The sequence below is a fragment of the Amblyomma maculatum genome, unplaced genomic scaffold (genome assembly GCF_055883805.1).
Source record: "Amblyomma maculatum isolate TAMU_Amacu unplaced genomic scaffold, ASM5588380v1 scaffold_13, whole genome shotgun sequence".
NCBI classification, from domain to species: Eukaryota; Metazoa; Arthropoda; class Arachnida; order Ixodida; family Ixodidae; genus Amblyomma; species Amblyomma maculatum.
The window spans coordinates 22,887,431-22,901,655 of NW_028146738.1; the positions used below are offsets into that span (position 1 = coordinate 22,887,431).

General features: G+C 46.6%; 1 protein-coding gene across 3 annotated transcripts in view; it reads left to right on the forward strand.

Annotated features, from left to right (window-relative positions):
• The first annotated feature begins 6,333 nt into the window (after positions 1 to 6,333).
• LOC146172357 (uncharacterized) overlaps positions 6,334 to 14,225 on the forward strand; it is a 49,622-nt gene continuing 41,730 nt past the window's right edge. Inside the window, exon 1 of one of the 3 annotated variants that reach the window (XM_084585863.1) lies at positions 6,334 to 6,491. The gene's annotated coding sequence lies outside the window, so the exon portion shown is untranslated. The remainder of the gene's footprint in view (positions 6,492 to 14,225) is intronic. The other 2 variants (XM_084585865.1, XM_084585864.1) reach the window with 2 other exon arrangements.

Below are 14,225 nucleotides of genomic sequence, written 5' to 3' on the forward strand. Positions count from 1 at the left end.
AAGCTGCCCCAGAGGATCATATCGAAGCATGCTCGGAGGAGCGGGGAGATCCCGTAAGTTCCGCTCTATATGTGAAGCAATCTGTGACACCCCGCCTGCAACATTCTTCATAAGACCTCTTGCTTTCTGCTCAGATCATTGCCTGCTGGATGCAGTGTCCGTCTTTCTCACCTGTAATGATTATTAATATGGTAATATGTGTTCAGCTCCTCGCTCTGAAGGCGCTCTCTGCTCGACGAGGCTACACTGGTATCCCGATGTGTGAGTCCTCGGGCCAATGCGTGCGCTGTCTCGTTTGCTCGTAGACCCCGGCAGGCCGGAGTCCAGACGAGGTTAATTAGCTCCGCCTGTGGCTGTCCGGCAGCCAGAATTTTAACTGCTTCAGCAGATACCCTCCCTGCGTGTTAGTTTCGGACAGCTGATTGGGAATCCGTTACAATCACCCTTACATTCTGTTCAGTTAATGTCAGCGCAATGGCCGCCTCCACAGCCGCTGTTGCGCCTCTCTCTCGGATGCTGCAGCACGAGTCTCAGGCTACGTCCTCCCTGATTGCTTAGCGTTACGAAACCCGTTCTGAAATGCTCGTTCTGAGTTCGTATTTCTCCGCGTCTATGTAAACCACGTCCTGCGTGTTGGCTAGTGGTTTTTTTTTAGAGATTTCACTCTGCCCTTTCTTCTACCCTCATGGTGTACCGGGTACATGTTCCTCGGGAGCGGTGGGATTCTTATTTTGTTTCTTATGTTTGCTGGAATATCGTCCGTGAGTTTAAGCCTTGAATGAGTTTCGAACACTAGCTTTTCTAGTATTCTTAGCCCCGATCGGCTGCGTATAGGAGTTGTTACTGTTGCTACTCTGGTACACTGAGGTTACTCCGGTAGCCTCAATGCGTTAGTCTAGTGTGTTTTAAATCCCCATGTTGAGAATATTCTGGGTGGATATGTACGGAAGTAGGCCCAGTGAGATTTTGACGCCTTTTCTGATTAGGATTTCAGTCTCGTTCTTTTATGTTTTGGTTAGCCGTAGATGTGGTGCCACGTATGTGATCCTACAGGTTATGAATGATTGAATTATTCTCAAGAGGTTCGTCTCTTTCATTCCTGCGTGTTTGTTTGCTATTCTTTTGATTAGCCTACACGTCTGGCCTGCATTCGATTCCAGTTTTTGTACCGTTTCGATATACGAAGACCCAGATCTCTAATCGTGTTTACCGAGGATACTTTGTTCTTGTCTACCGTTAGCGTTATCTCCTGTTCCTGGGGCTTTCTTTGTCTATTTTGCGGGCCGTGGAAGAGCGCTTCTGATTGATCGGCAAAGCATACGAGTCCTATTTGGTTTAGGTATGACTCAATTTCTCGATCGCTGTTTGGAGGATGTTCTCGATGTGCGCATCACTTCCTCCGCTAACCCAGGCGGTCCGCATATATGTTGTGATTGAGTCCTTCCACTGGTCTCGAGATGGAGCAAAGTCGCCACCTAGTGGCATAGTGGCGAGCCCTACTCAGTGTGAATGCGTGTTCGCGTAGGGTGGCAGCCAGTAGGGATTTTGAAGTGTGCGCGTGCCGCGTGCCGCGTGTACGACCGTGTTTTTTTGTTTGTTTCGCAGTTTCGGTGCGCTTTTCCTTGCTTATCTGCCTCTTGCAAAATAAATGTCAACAGGCTACCATCCCACGCCCCATTAAAAATATGTACTTGTCTATGTCGAGTATGTCATGATGATTAAGGACATCGTTCGGTCTTCGGTGTTCGAGATTCTTTGATGCGCGGCATCTCAAACGCAGCGATATTGTCGTTAGGCGCCGTGTCAAAGCAAAACAGGCTGCTGCCGTCAATACAACTTAATGCAAACGCTCAAAAATTATATAATCCCGTTTCTGTTTGGAATACCAAAGCTACCGAAGCATGCGACCGCAGACTGCTCCATAGCAGAATACAGTTTGAACAGGCCACCCTACGACTTCTGTATGCACGATAGAGTTTTTGAACACCGTCTTTTTTTCTTTTTTGCTGTTAACCCTTCTTCACAGTGTCTCCGTGGTAGGGCGCTCCTCGGCTGTGGGAATGTTATACTAAATATTACATACTGCACCTAGATCAATGTACAGGGTGATCCACTTCTAGCTATAACACGGTCACTGCTTTCAAAGCAGCATTGCGTTGGATGCAGGCGCTTATCGAAGCAAAGCGATATATGCACAGTGGGACGCGGAGGTGATGCTTCGCATAACCTGCCGCCTAGCTTTATGGAATGGCCGGATCGGACGCAATGATATTTTGAAAGCAGTAGCCGTGTTATAGCTAGAAGTGGATCACCCTGTACTTCACTGGTAGCCCGTTAAAATTTCTTTTCGTCTCAGTACTACTGCTGTCTCCCGAGCAAATTCGTGTTTGTGACAAGGGAAGTAAAATAGCTTCATACAGACTTAACTATGCATATGTTTAGTTCGGGAATAAATAGATATGTATGGTCGCATGATAAGATGAACCCCATTCTTCCTGAGCAGGTTTTTATCTGGCACCAGTTTTGCAAGTACCCTACTATTTTGCTTCGCATAAGATTGAGTCACTGCTCAATAATTACAGTGATAAGAGATCTTCAGCCTCTCAAAATTTCTTGGCAGGACATGACAGCTCCCATGCGCAGTGTTTTGTACAATGTATTCGCTGCGACTGATCCGTAGCTTGAAATCTGACGTTAATTAAACGCTGATAGTTTTAAATTATGTGCAGCGTGTAAAACGTCTCTCGCAGAGTGAAATTTACTGGCACTGTAAAAAAATCATAGCCCTACTAATCGACCATTTATCAACATCACACGCATCAGAAATCCTTATACTTTCCTCGGTTTTAGGAAATATTTTAGTCACTGGCGCAGTGCTACACTGTGAGATATTTTTTGACATTTTCCGCAATTAGCATTCGTCTCATTGTGAGCTCAGAAACCTCAATCCACTCAGCGCTCTCACGTGAACAGTTAGGTTTCCTGCGCGGCGAGATTTCCTGTGCAGTGTTGGCGTAAGCTCACTTTTGGGATTTCTTGTGGCTGATTGTCTAGACAGAGTTGATGTGCGCTCAGTCTACGGCAATCCGCCGGCCGATATGTTGTCGCTGTGACATTTAACCACCTTAATCCTCGAGTCCAGTACGATATAATGAACCGGGCTGTATCTCGATTCATTCTAACTGCAGGTCAGAGCACTAACCTTGCATCTGCGGGGGCTTAACACTAAATATGTCTGTCTGACACTCGCATAAACACACGCGCACTGTTTGAAAAGCGATAAGAAAACCAAAGCTGTCATTAGGCAAGTGGTACACAATACAAATAGGCCCATGAGCGCGGTACAACACAAAAAGCGTGCAAAACAACGCCAGTAAAAAAAAAAAAAATGTGGTTGATTGCCTTATTTTCCTAAAATCCTGGCACTGGCCAAATTCATGGATTTTGTTTTCTACAGAATTGAAACATTTTAAACAGCCAATCGGTAATGAATTACAGAAGCCACGTTTACTTCGCCAACACTTAGAAACAGACCTATGACTTGTGCGTTTTTGCGAGCACCGCCGGCTGCCGATCCACACCCTTAATTGGAGAGATGGTGGCGTCATCTCTAGGACGATCTCGCGACGATATACCTGCCAATTCCTCCGGTAGGCCAATCATTGCAATGTTGAAGAGCGTTGGTGAGAGGACCTAGAGGATAGGTGCCTAGGAGGGTAGGAAGAGAAAGGAATAAAGCTGGGAAACAAATGTACCCACAGCGCTCGGTCCTGTCAAGCTCGTGGTAATTATGATCATTAATAAAAGTTTCCTCTCTCTCCGCCTCTCTCGCGTAATGTCACTATGAGAGTGTGTGTGTGTGTGCGTGCGTGCGTGTGTGTGTGTGTGTGTGTGCGCGTGTGTTCTCCATCAATTGCATGCTTGTGGTTTTTCAAACTCGAAACGTTGCAATTGCTACGGAATGCACCAATTACACTTCCAAATAATCTCTCCAGGGCGCCTGCAATAATTATTGTTGAGTAGAGGCGCTTTCACGGATGGCGATGACTTCGTTCGCTGTCGACACATGTCCTTTTGCGAGTCAGCGCTTGCGTCTAGAACGCATGTGCATGACTGGCTGTTACCCCTTTATTACAAATTTGCTTCACCGTATTGAATTCCCCATAAATTTGAGAAAAACCGCTCATACTTCATGATCTTGGATAATTCGGTCTCACAACACCATCTCATCTGATAGCCCTCCGAGTTAGCTCAGTTTGTAAAGCGACTGACCCAGGTAAGTGGTGGTCCCCGAACAAGAAGTAATTTTTCTTGAACTACGAAGTTTCTGTGCAAGCCGTTTAGCTTTGCTTTGTAGTCGTATAGCAAGGCTTTCGTAAACGCTAATGAGTAATCACTCCCGTATAAGTATAGTATTGCGTTGACACAGAGAGTCCTCTACAATTCATTTGTTGCAAGTAACTATAGCAGCAAATTTCATGCGCGTGCTATGCGCTTTATCGCAACTGTGTGATCTTTTCGGTGTCACCCACACTAGCCATAGATAAAACAATTAGTTGGAGGAGAATAAACATTTATTTGACGAGGAAGAAGTCAGGCAGCAGGGGCTACCGCTCTAGGTGGCCAGGAGTCCTTGGGCTCTGGCGACCTGGGTTGCACGCTCGATGGCCCGGAGTTGGATTTGCGGGTCAGAGCTGAGCATAGCGGCCTCCCACTGCTCGCATGTGGAGAGCTGCAGATCCCGCGGAGGGCTATCTCGTGGCCCACAGTATGTGGTCTAGGTTGGCCCTCTGTTGGCATAATTTACAATATGGGGTGTATAATGCAGGATATGCATGAGCGTAGGTGACAGGATTTGGGAAGGAATGTGTCTGTAATTTTCGCCAGGTGACCTCCTGCGCCTTCGAGAGCGATTTTGACCCGGAGGGTATCAGCTACGTGTTTGTCGAAAGTATTGGGTAATTTCTTGATATGAAGCCATACAGTCTCTCGCCGACCTCACGAGGGGTTGTCCCACTGCCCGGCTGACGAGTCCTCGGGCGAAATTGTGGGCAGCCTCCACAGTGAACAACAGCCGATGTTTTGAAGTAGCTGTTTCCTATTAATCGAAACCACCTGCAGGACGAACTGTCTTTATCAGAAGGAATTCTGGGCATGCCCTTAACCTATAAATGTTTTCTTTTCTTCTGCGTCTCCCGGTGCCGCAGCGCCGAGCTGTCAACGCTCACGCTATATTATTAAAAATCCGAAAGTTTCGACACTGTCCTCGCGCCGTTACATAAGCATTTAACAATATGAAAGTAATAGTACCCAACTGATTAGATCTGTCTTAATGGGTGATATTTGCCACCTGAGGAACCTCATACCATGCATTGTGTAAAATTAGTCAAATGGCAATGTTTTGGTTGGATCTTTCACCGAGCTTTCTCACCGTTCCATTTTTTCATGCCTGTAAAATTGAGATACAACCAATGAACCCGGGCCCCAAAGAATGGTTCCATTTATTTACAAATAAATTACAAATCCAGTAAAATGTGCATTTTTGTTTTCGAAATGAGTACCGGAAGGATTCTATTTTTACCTTAGGGAATTTTTTTCCTAGGGACCGCTTCTTCATGGGCCTTTTATTTTGGGTGCGTCTTTTCCGGGAAAGCTTATGCTTAAAATCACACTTCCCAGCTGAAACGTGAATAATGCTACCAGCCACTTCCTCCCAACTAACCTTCAACGTCTTCCAAAATTTCTATGCGAGCGAAGGAGTCATTTTTACGGTGTATGAAGCAAGGGCTTAAGAGTTCAGTTACTTACCTTGAAATATATTATACTCAGTGAAAAACCCTTGCGTGTAATTGCTTACACCCGAGTCTGGTTGGGAGCTTCTTGGGAAACGCAAACACCAACACTATCCTGTCACTTCCACATGCAACTCCGGAATAAATAAGACACGCGTTATGCCAAGAGTTAAAATTCAGTGCAGTATCGTGTCGCGCAGAGGTAATATCTCTTCTACTTTGCCTTTTATATGTGCGCACATGTACTTAAATATAATGCACCAAGAAAAACAAGAAACACGGAAAAAGAGATGTGAGCGGAGAGCCCCCCCCCCCTTCCAGCAGTGCCCTACCTAATAACAAGGTGACAGCCTGAGGCGAACTCGTCCAACCTATGTCCACCCGGTTAGTGAGTGGTATTTGCACTCTGGGGTACCTGTCAGATCACCTGGATGCCAGAGTGATGCAGCGTGCTTTGAGAGGTGGTAGTGGGCAGGCCTTGTTAACTCAAGAAAGTGTTGGTCGTGTTGGGCGCAGCGTGGAACAATAACAGTCGATGGGAAGCAGGATGAGGCGGCGGAAGACGTTCGAGTGGTTGCTAGCGTACGTGATAAGCCGAAGTTCCTGTTCGCGACGCGCGCCGACTCCTCTCCGTGTCCGCTGCCAACGAGCCAGCGCCCGGACGACGACCATCTGCTCCGAAGCTGTCGCCTCGGCCCTGTATGTGGCGGCTGTCTTTTAGACATTGTTTTATACTTCTAGTTTCGCATCGTATGTAAAGCTTATGAACAACTCCATGATTGTTTTAAAGTTGCATGCTGTGTTCCCCCTCTTCCTTTTCGCTTTTTTTTCCACTTTGCGTATTCTTTTCTCTTCCTTATCTTACTTTATCTTGTTTTAGTTGTCCCTGAGCAGGGTTGAATGAGTTGTTTTTAACATCCCTTCCAGGAGTTTTCTTCGCCGTAGCCAACACACGTTCACCCTGGTTGACTCGCCTCAAAACGCCTAATGTTGTCGAATGCTACCTTTGAGGACATTGGGAATAATTGTGAAGTGGCCCGTGTGCCTGTGGGCAGCTTGCGCCCATAGCAGCTGTAATCCAAGCATTTTGTATCGCAGTTAAACAGCGACAATAGTAAAGCTCGTTTGGGACAGTACTCATCCGATGGATGTGGGATACTTCCCATCGAACCATATTTACTTGTTTAATTGTGGGTGGGTGGGTGTGTGTGTGTGGTGGTGGTGGTGGGGGGGGGGAGAACCCTAAAGATTTCGCTTTCGCCTCTGCCCCATTCTTCCCTCTTTCCTTGACGATAGTCAAGTGAGTGGAAAGGCATATTTTGAATGGACAAGCGAGCTCCGAAAAAAGCTGGCACCTCGATCTAGATCTATAGCCCGGTTTATCGCCTAAAAGTACCAAAGAAAGAAATTAGAGTGACTGAGACACAGTAAGCAGGAGGAACGCTCCACCGTGAGCATGCACGCATGCTAAATCATTACTAAATAAGCTCTACTAATGCCATTGCGACAAGAGTGACATACCTAACAGAAAAGAATGCTGTCGCGTTAAAAGAGTACTTTGGTTGTTCCTGCGAGCGTTACCACGATTACGAGCACAGATGGAAATGAAGGTTCGCTATAGAACTTTCGGCACCGAGGGCGGCTTGGTTTCTACTGTCCAGTCGGCTTCGCGGTCTCTCAGGATCATGGACAGTTTACTTTTCTTTTGGAATACTTTGAGGAAATATTTGATTGATGTTAGATGGCACTGGACGTCTTGCATGTTTGTAGTATTAAACCACATTTCGTGGGACTTCGTTTGAAAGGTTAAGCGTTATGTTTACAACGGACAAAAAAAAAAAGTTAACAGAAAACTATTTACATTTAAGTGGCTGATTCGTGGAGAAACCTGAAGCAAATAATTTTAGATGCCGTTTTTAGCCTCAAGAGGGAAAAGCAGAAGTTCAAACTCAACTTAGCCACGGGAAACTCTCCACACTACTGATTGCTACGACATATTTCTTCTCCGCACTTTTCAGATTCCAGTCATTTTTCTCTTCTTGGCTGCATGCCATATTCTTTGCGAAGTATTCACTTTCACAGGGGTCGAAATATTTTCAACCAAAGTATTCCTTAAAAAATTATTATATGCCCTTAAGGATCCAGGTAGAACTAGAGAAAGAGAACACTGGGGGGGGGGGGGGGTATGAAAGAGCACTGATTAGCGTAGGGGGGAGGAGCCTCAGTAGGGGGGGGGGGGGGGCTCAGTTCGCAGGTCCAGCCAACGTTTAGACAAGTGCACTTGTCTTCGTCCGGGCAGAGCGATCACCACTGGTAGGGGTTTAAATACGCTCTTGCTTCTGAAGAAGAAAAGCTGGGAAGGGGAGAGTGGGTGGGTAAAAAGTATGCCAAGGAGTGTGGAAGGGGAGGATGGGTGAGAAGAAAGTAGGTCAAGGAATGAAAAAAAAGTTTCTTCGGTATGTATCTATCAGCCTGTAACCCGTGATTATGTGGCCTGAAAAAGAAATAAAGCAGCAGTACCAGGAAAAACTACAATGCTGGGTGGATGATTATAGTCACCACCTAAAGCAGGTTTCATGCAGATATCCCCTTCTTAAAAAGGGAAAGGCATTACAAAGGGTCCTGATAAGCAATATATCTAAAGGGGAACAATTCTTAAAAACTTTCTGCAAGAGGGGAGAGAAGGACGAAGATACAGAATAATAACCCCACAGGGAACCACACCTCACTGTGTGGTTATTGTGGGGTTCACTATGTGCTCGTGTGTGTCCTTGGTTGTTCCTTGTTCTGTTCGAGCGCCTCACCCACTGAGCCATAACGAACTCGTGAGTTTTCTGACACGTTAGGTATTCTCACGGAATATAGTTACCGCTGCCAGACAGCTAGACACGTGGAACCTCGACTCGCGTCTCAATCAAAATGAACGCTTTCCATAGTCTTCTGGAGCCGACGTCGGAGTTTCAAGCTTTATCATCACAAGCCCGAAAGACAAAGGTAATGCCATTCGGCAGCACTGTTGTGCCGATGTATATTTCGTTGTTGCTTCATGACATCGTAATTGCGCAGAGTCACTGGTGGTTTTAAGACGGAAGCCTTTAATGGCTCATTGTCAAGGTCATCTGCCATTAGCAGAAACTGTCACAGCTTTCCAGCCTCCTAATTGGTCTCCTCCGTGTCGTGATGTCACTGTCGCTAGGCGCAGATTTGCGCCGTCTGATTGGCGCGTGCGCGTGACGTCCCTGTCGTTGGGGATGACTCATTGTATCGGCGCGCGCGGCGGGCGTGCGCTCGATGGCGCGTCCTGACGTCACTGTCATCAGGCGCTTGAGGTGGCCTCCCGATTGAGCGCTGTATGGCCTGGCGTCACTGTCGCGAGGCGCGTGTAGCGGCTGTCTGCTTGGGTGCGGTGTGGCGACGGCGGCAGTTTGCTTAGGAAGGATGCCTCGTCCCGCCAAACCAGTGTCTCCCAATACGCGACGTGCGGCAGCCGCCGGGCGCAGCGGCGTTCAAAAGAGGCTTCAGGACGGCGAAGAGGCGTAGACGACGTTGCAGACCTTTAACATATAAACATCCACCTAACACTGTACGAGTTGTGTGCTTCCGTGGCGTTTCCGACGCAACAAATCCCCATTGGCAATGGCGTCAAGCTTCCGCTATTTTACACTTTAGTCTTCACAAAGTGTCTTCCGTAATTTTTTGGACTTCGTTCGCTTATTTCAGCTAGGTTACCTTTGCCATGGCTGCACCCGTATAGGCTATTCAGAGCGTATCGCTTTCGGGATGTACTGCGCTTAGGGCTCCAGACTCTCATTTCCGTAGCGGCCCCTATGACATAAAAACACTGTTTTTTTTTGCCAGGCAGGTGGCTTTTTCATTCTCTGTAGGTAGGTAGAGGTAGATAGGTAGGTAGGTAGAGGTAGGTAGGTAGGTAGGTAGGTAGGCAGGTAGGTAGGTAGGTAGGTAGGTAGGTAGAGGTAGGTAGGTAGGCAGGTAGGTAGGTAGGTAGGTAGAGGTAGGTAGGTGTAGGTAGAGGTAGGTAGGTAGGTAGGTAGGTAGGTAGGTAGGTAGGTAGGTAGGTAGGTAGGTAGGTAGGTAGGTAGGTAGGTAGGTAGGTAGGTAGGTAGGTAGGTAGGTAGGTAGGTAGGTAGGTAGGTAGGTAGCATTTGACTCAGTTGAAACCTCGGCGGTCATGCAGGCATTGCGAAATCAGGGGGTAGACGAGCCGTACGTGAAGGTGCTGGAAGATATATATAGTGGCTGCACAGCAACCATAGTTCTGCACAAAGAAAGTAACAAAATTCCCATAAAGAAAGGTGTTAGGCAAGGAGACACAATCTCCCCAGTACTATTCACAGCTTGCTTAGAAGAAGTATTCAGAGACTTGGAATGGGAGCAGTTAGGGATAAGGGTGGATGGAGAATACCTCAGTAATCGGCGATTTGCTGATGACATTGCCTTGCTAAGCAACTCGGGGGATAAACTGCAAATAATGATTGGTGACCTAGACAGTAAAAGTAAAGGTAGGCTTGAAAATCAATATGCAGAAGACTAAGGTAATGCTCAACAGCCTCGGGAAGGAACAGCAGTTTACATTAGGTAGCGAAGTACTGGTAGTAGTAGGCGAATATGTCTACTTAGGACAGGTAGTAACCGTAGATCCCGACCATGAAAAGGAAATAACAAGAACAAGATTGGGATGGAACGCATTTGGCAAGCACTCACAGAATATGACTAGCAGCTTACCGGTATTGCTAAAGAGGAAAGTATATAACAGTTGCATCTTACCTGTACTCACCTATGGGGCTGAAACGTGGAGGCTAACCAAGAGAGTTCTACTTAAGTTGAGGACAACCCAGAGGGCTATGGAACGAAAAATGGTAGGGGTAACATTAAGAGATAGGAAGCGTGCAGAGTGGGTCAGAGAAATAACTCAAGTTACCGACATTCTAGTGGAAATTAAGAAGAAGAAATGGGCATGGGCAGGACACGTAGTGCGAAGAGAGGATAACCGAAGGTCGCTTAGGGTAACAAACTGGATTCCAAGGGAAGGAAAGCGCAGCAGGGGGCGGCAGAAAGTTAGGTGGGCTGATGAAGTTCGCAGGGGTCAAGTGGATGCAGCTAGCACAAAACCGGGTTAAGTGGAGAAATATGGGAGAGGCCTTCGCCCTGCAGTGGGTATAGTCAGGGTGATGATGATGATGAGGTAGGTAGGTAGGCGGGCAGGCAGGCAGGCAGGCAGGCAGAGATAGATAGATAGATAGATAGATAGATAGATAGATAGATAGATAGATAGATAGATAGATAGATAGATAGATAGATAGATAGATAGATAGATAGATAGATAGATAGATAGATAGATAGATAGATAGATAGATAGATAGATAGATAGATAGATAGATAGATAGATAGATAGATAGATAGATAGATAGATAGATAGATAGATAGATAGATAGATAGATAGATAGATAGATAGGAAAACCAGAGAGGTTGGCCGGAATAATTCAAATCTGGCCTGCTACTCTGCACTGGGGAAGGGGAGAAGAAGGATCATGATGAGTGACGATGTGGGAGAAGGCATATGAACTATATATACAGGCACAGTAGCTTACTTTACAAGCGCGAATCAAGTCCGGTGGCGCGCAAAAAATGGTAAAGGGCACGCACTGCCTGAACACCCTTCCCCTTGTCCCGCCAAGCGCCCAGCAGCAATTCCTCCGACAGAGGCCTTTTGTCCAAACACTTCAAGGAAGCGGCTGGCACATTTCTTTCACACGCCTACACTGGGCACTCAATATATGGTCCACAGTCTCGGGGATGCCACAAGTTGAGCATTCCAGAGAGTCCATCTGTCCAATTAAATGTAAATACCTGCGCGTGAAAGCCACGTTTAAACGAAGTGTGTGCACCAAGCATGCATGATGACGCGGAATATCACGCGGAACATAAAATGTCAGTGTTCCATTGAGCCTTTTTAGACGAATTTCTAAAAAGCTCGGCCCAGTGAGCTGCCGTAGCATTCTTCATACAATTCGTAAGAAGGCACGTCGTATCCACTCTTGAAAAATATACACCTGTTTGAAGGCCATTGCTGAGTGCGCGTTTCGCTTCAACATCTGTCTGTTCATTTCCATGGAGCCCGCAGTGGACAGGGATCTATTGAAACATTATCCTGTGGCCTTGTAGTTGGGCAGATGTGAGGAGCTCTATAATGTTTAGTGGCAGGAATGGTAGGCAGTGGGGCGTAAGAAGTTTCCCAAAATTTGCAATGCTGTCTTTGATTCCTTGAATATACACCATTTTTGAGGTGGTTCTCCACATATGTATCGAATAGATTCCCGAATAGCTACAAGTTCAGCAGCGCTTGATGTAGAAGTAGTCCTAAAAGGAAATGGAGAGTCGTTTTCTGAGCTGGTATGACCACAGCTGCAGCGGATACCTGTGCTGACAATAATCCATCGGTGTATACGGGAATATAATTAGGATATTCTGACCAGATGTGCGCCAGAGTAAGCTGTTTGAGTCCATTAAGTGGCAGCATTGATTTTTTTAGTATTCTGGGAACACGAAGGTGCACCAAAGGTTTATCCATCGCCCACGGTGGTTGGGCGGGACGCTATGGGAGGCCATATCCTGTTGGTACTTGCGACTGATGGCAGCGGAGTGCACTTGTAAAACTGCAGTCCGGCCGCTCATCCTGAATCTTGCTGGGTGGGTGAAAACGGTGTCTTGTAAGTGCTCGTAAATATACACGAAGTGGTTCCTGTGACAAGTATATTGTCACGTAGGGGTGACAAGGCCATAGACACCAAAAGAATACACAGGCTTGATTGTACTGAAATTACCTCTTTTTTGGGGGGGGCTGACGCGCCCGCAAAAGAACTAAGCAACTCGGTGGCGGCGATAGCAACAAACGTGCTCGTCGATCGTCGAACAAAGAATGCCCGTCACACTCGTCAATGCTCGATTTAAAGGCTGCTCAGAACAATCTAGATAACGTCGCAAACTGCTACTAGTACAACCTCGAACATTGTAGAAACATAAGCAAGTGATCTGAATCTTTGAGACAGATCTCGGCGCATCGTTTGCGACAAAGAAAATGATAACGCGTCGTATCGCGAAAACGAGCATGAACAACCACGGGATACAGAATTGATACGCGTGCCAGGATCACAGTGATAAGGCCGCATGTCGACGGCTGTTAAAAAGCAACAAATACAGTTTTGAAGGTTTCGCGGCAATATGGATATTGGGCGAATACGTGCCTCTTCAATTGTGCCTTTGTCTGAGGTGCATCTGGGCAGACCAAGGCATATTTTCAGTGCCTGCGCTTGCACGCTCTCTAAAGTCCGCAAGCAGAAAATGCTCAGAGTACTGGGAGACTGTACCGGATGTAGCCAACAAACAGTCTCGTAAAGCCGTATTAAGGAGCACTCAGTTGGACACCATTTGATGCCAGCTATGAAACGAAGTACATGGCAAAAATTAATTAGCCTTTTCTTCACCATTGTAATATGTTTCGAACAAGATAGTAGGTGGTCAGTAATTACTCCCAATAATCTGTGCGTGGAGACGTACGGTGTTACGACTCCATGATGAGTAATCGGGTAGCGGATGACACATTTTTCCGTAAATGCGATCACTGCACACTTTTCTGCCGTTAAAAATAAACCTTGACGCCGTAAGTACATCGATGTCGATGACACAGCTCGTTGCAATCTCGCACGTAGTTGTGGGCGCGTAGAACCAGAAGCCCAGATGCAGAGGTCGTCAGCATATGCACTGATGTGGGTGTTAGTTTGCAGTTCACTCAGCAGGCCAATTAGCGCAACATTAAATAAAGTTGGGCTGAGGACTCCTCCCTGGGGAACTCCACGACCGACCTGATAGGGGGTAGTATCTCCATCAGGAGTAGTCATGTAAACAAAGCGGCCACTGAAATAGCTCACAATTTACAAGTACAGCCGGCCACCAACTCCCACGTCGTCAAGTCCATCAAGAATAGCATCATGGAGGACGTTGTCGTAAGCCCCCTTTATATAAAAAAGACAGCAGCTACTAGTCGACGGTGACGCTTTTCGTGTTCTAATGTCGCCACTAGGTCGATGACGCTGTCGATGGAAGAGCGTCCCCGGCGAAATCCAGTCATCATATTCGGATAGAGATCATTACTCTCTAAAAACCATTCAAGTCTTGACAGCACCATTCGTTCCATAACTTTTACAACACATGCAGCTTGCTAGGGCAACTGGCCGGTATGAGGTAAGTTCGAGAGGAGGCTTTCCAGGCTTCAAAAGAGCAACCAGGCGGCTAATCTTCAGTGTTTAGGAACAGTACTAGAAGCCCATACATCATTGAAATAATTAAGTAGTGCAGTTCTACCATCCTTGCCTAGGTTTGATAAGGTTGATTAAGTAATCCCGTCAGGACCAGGTG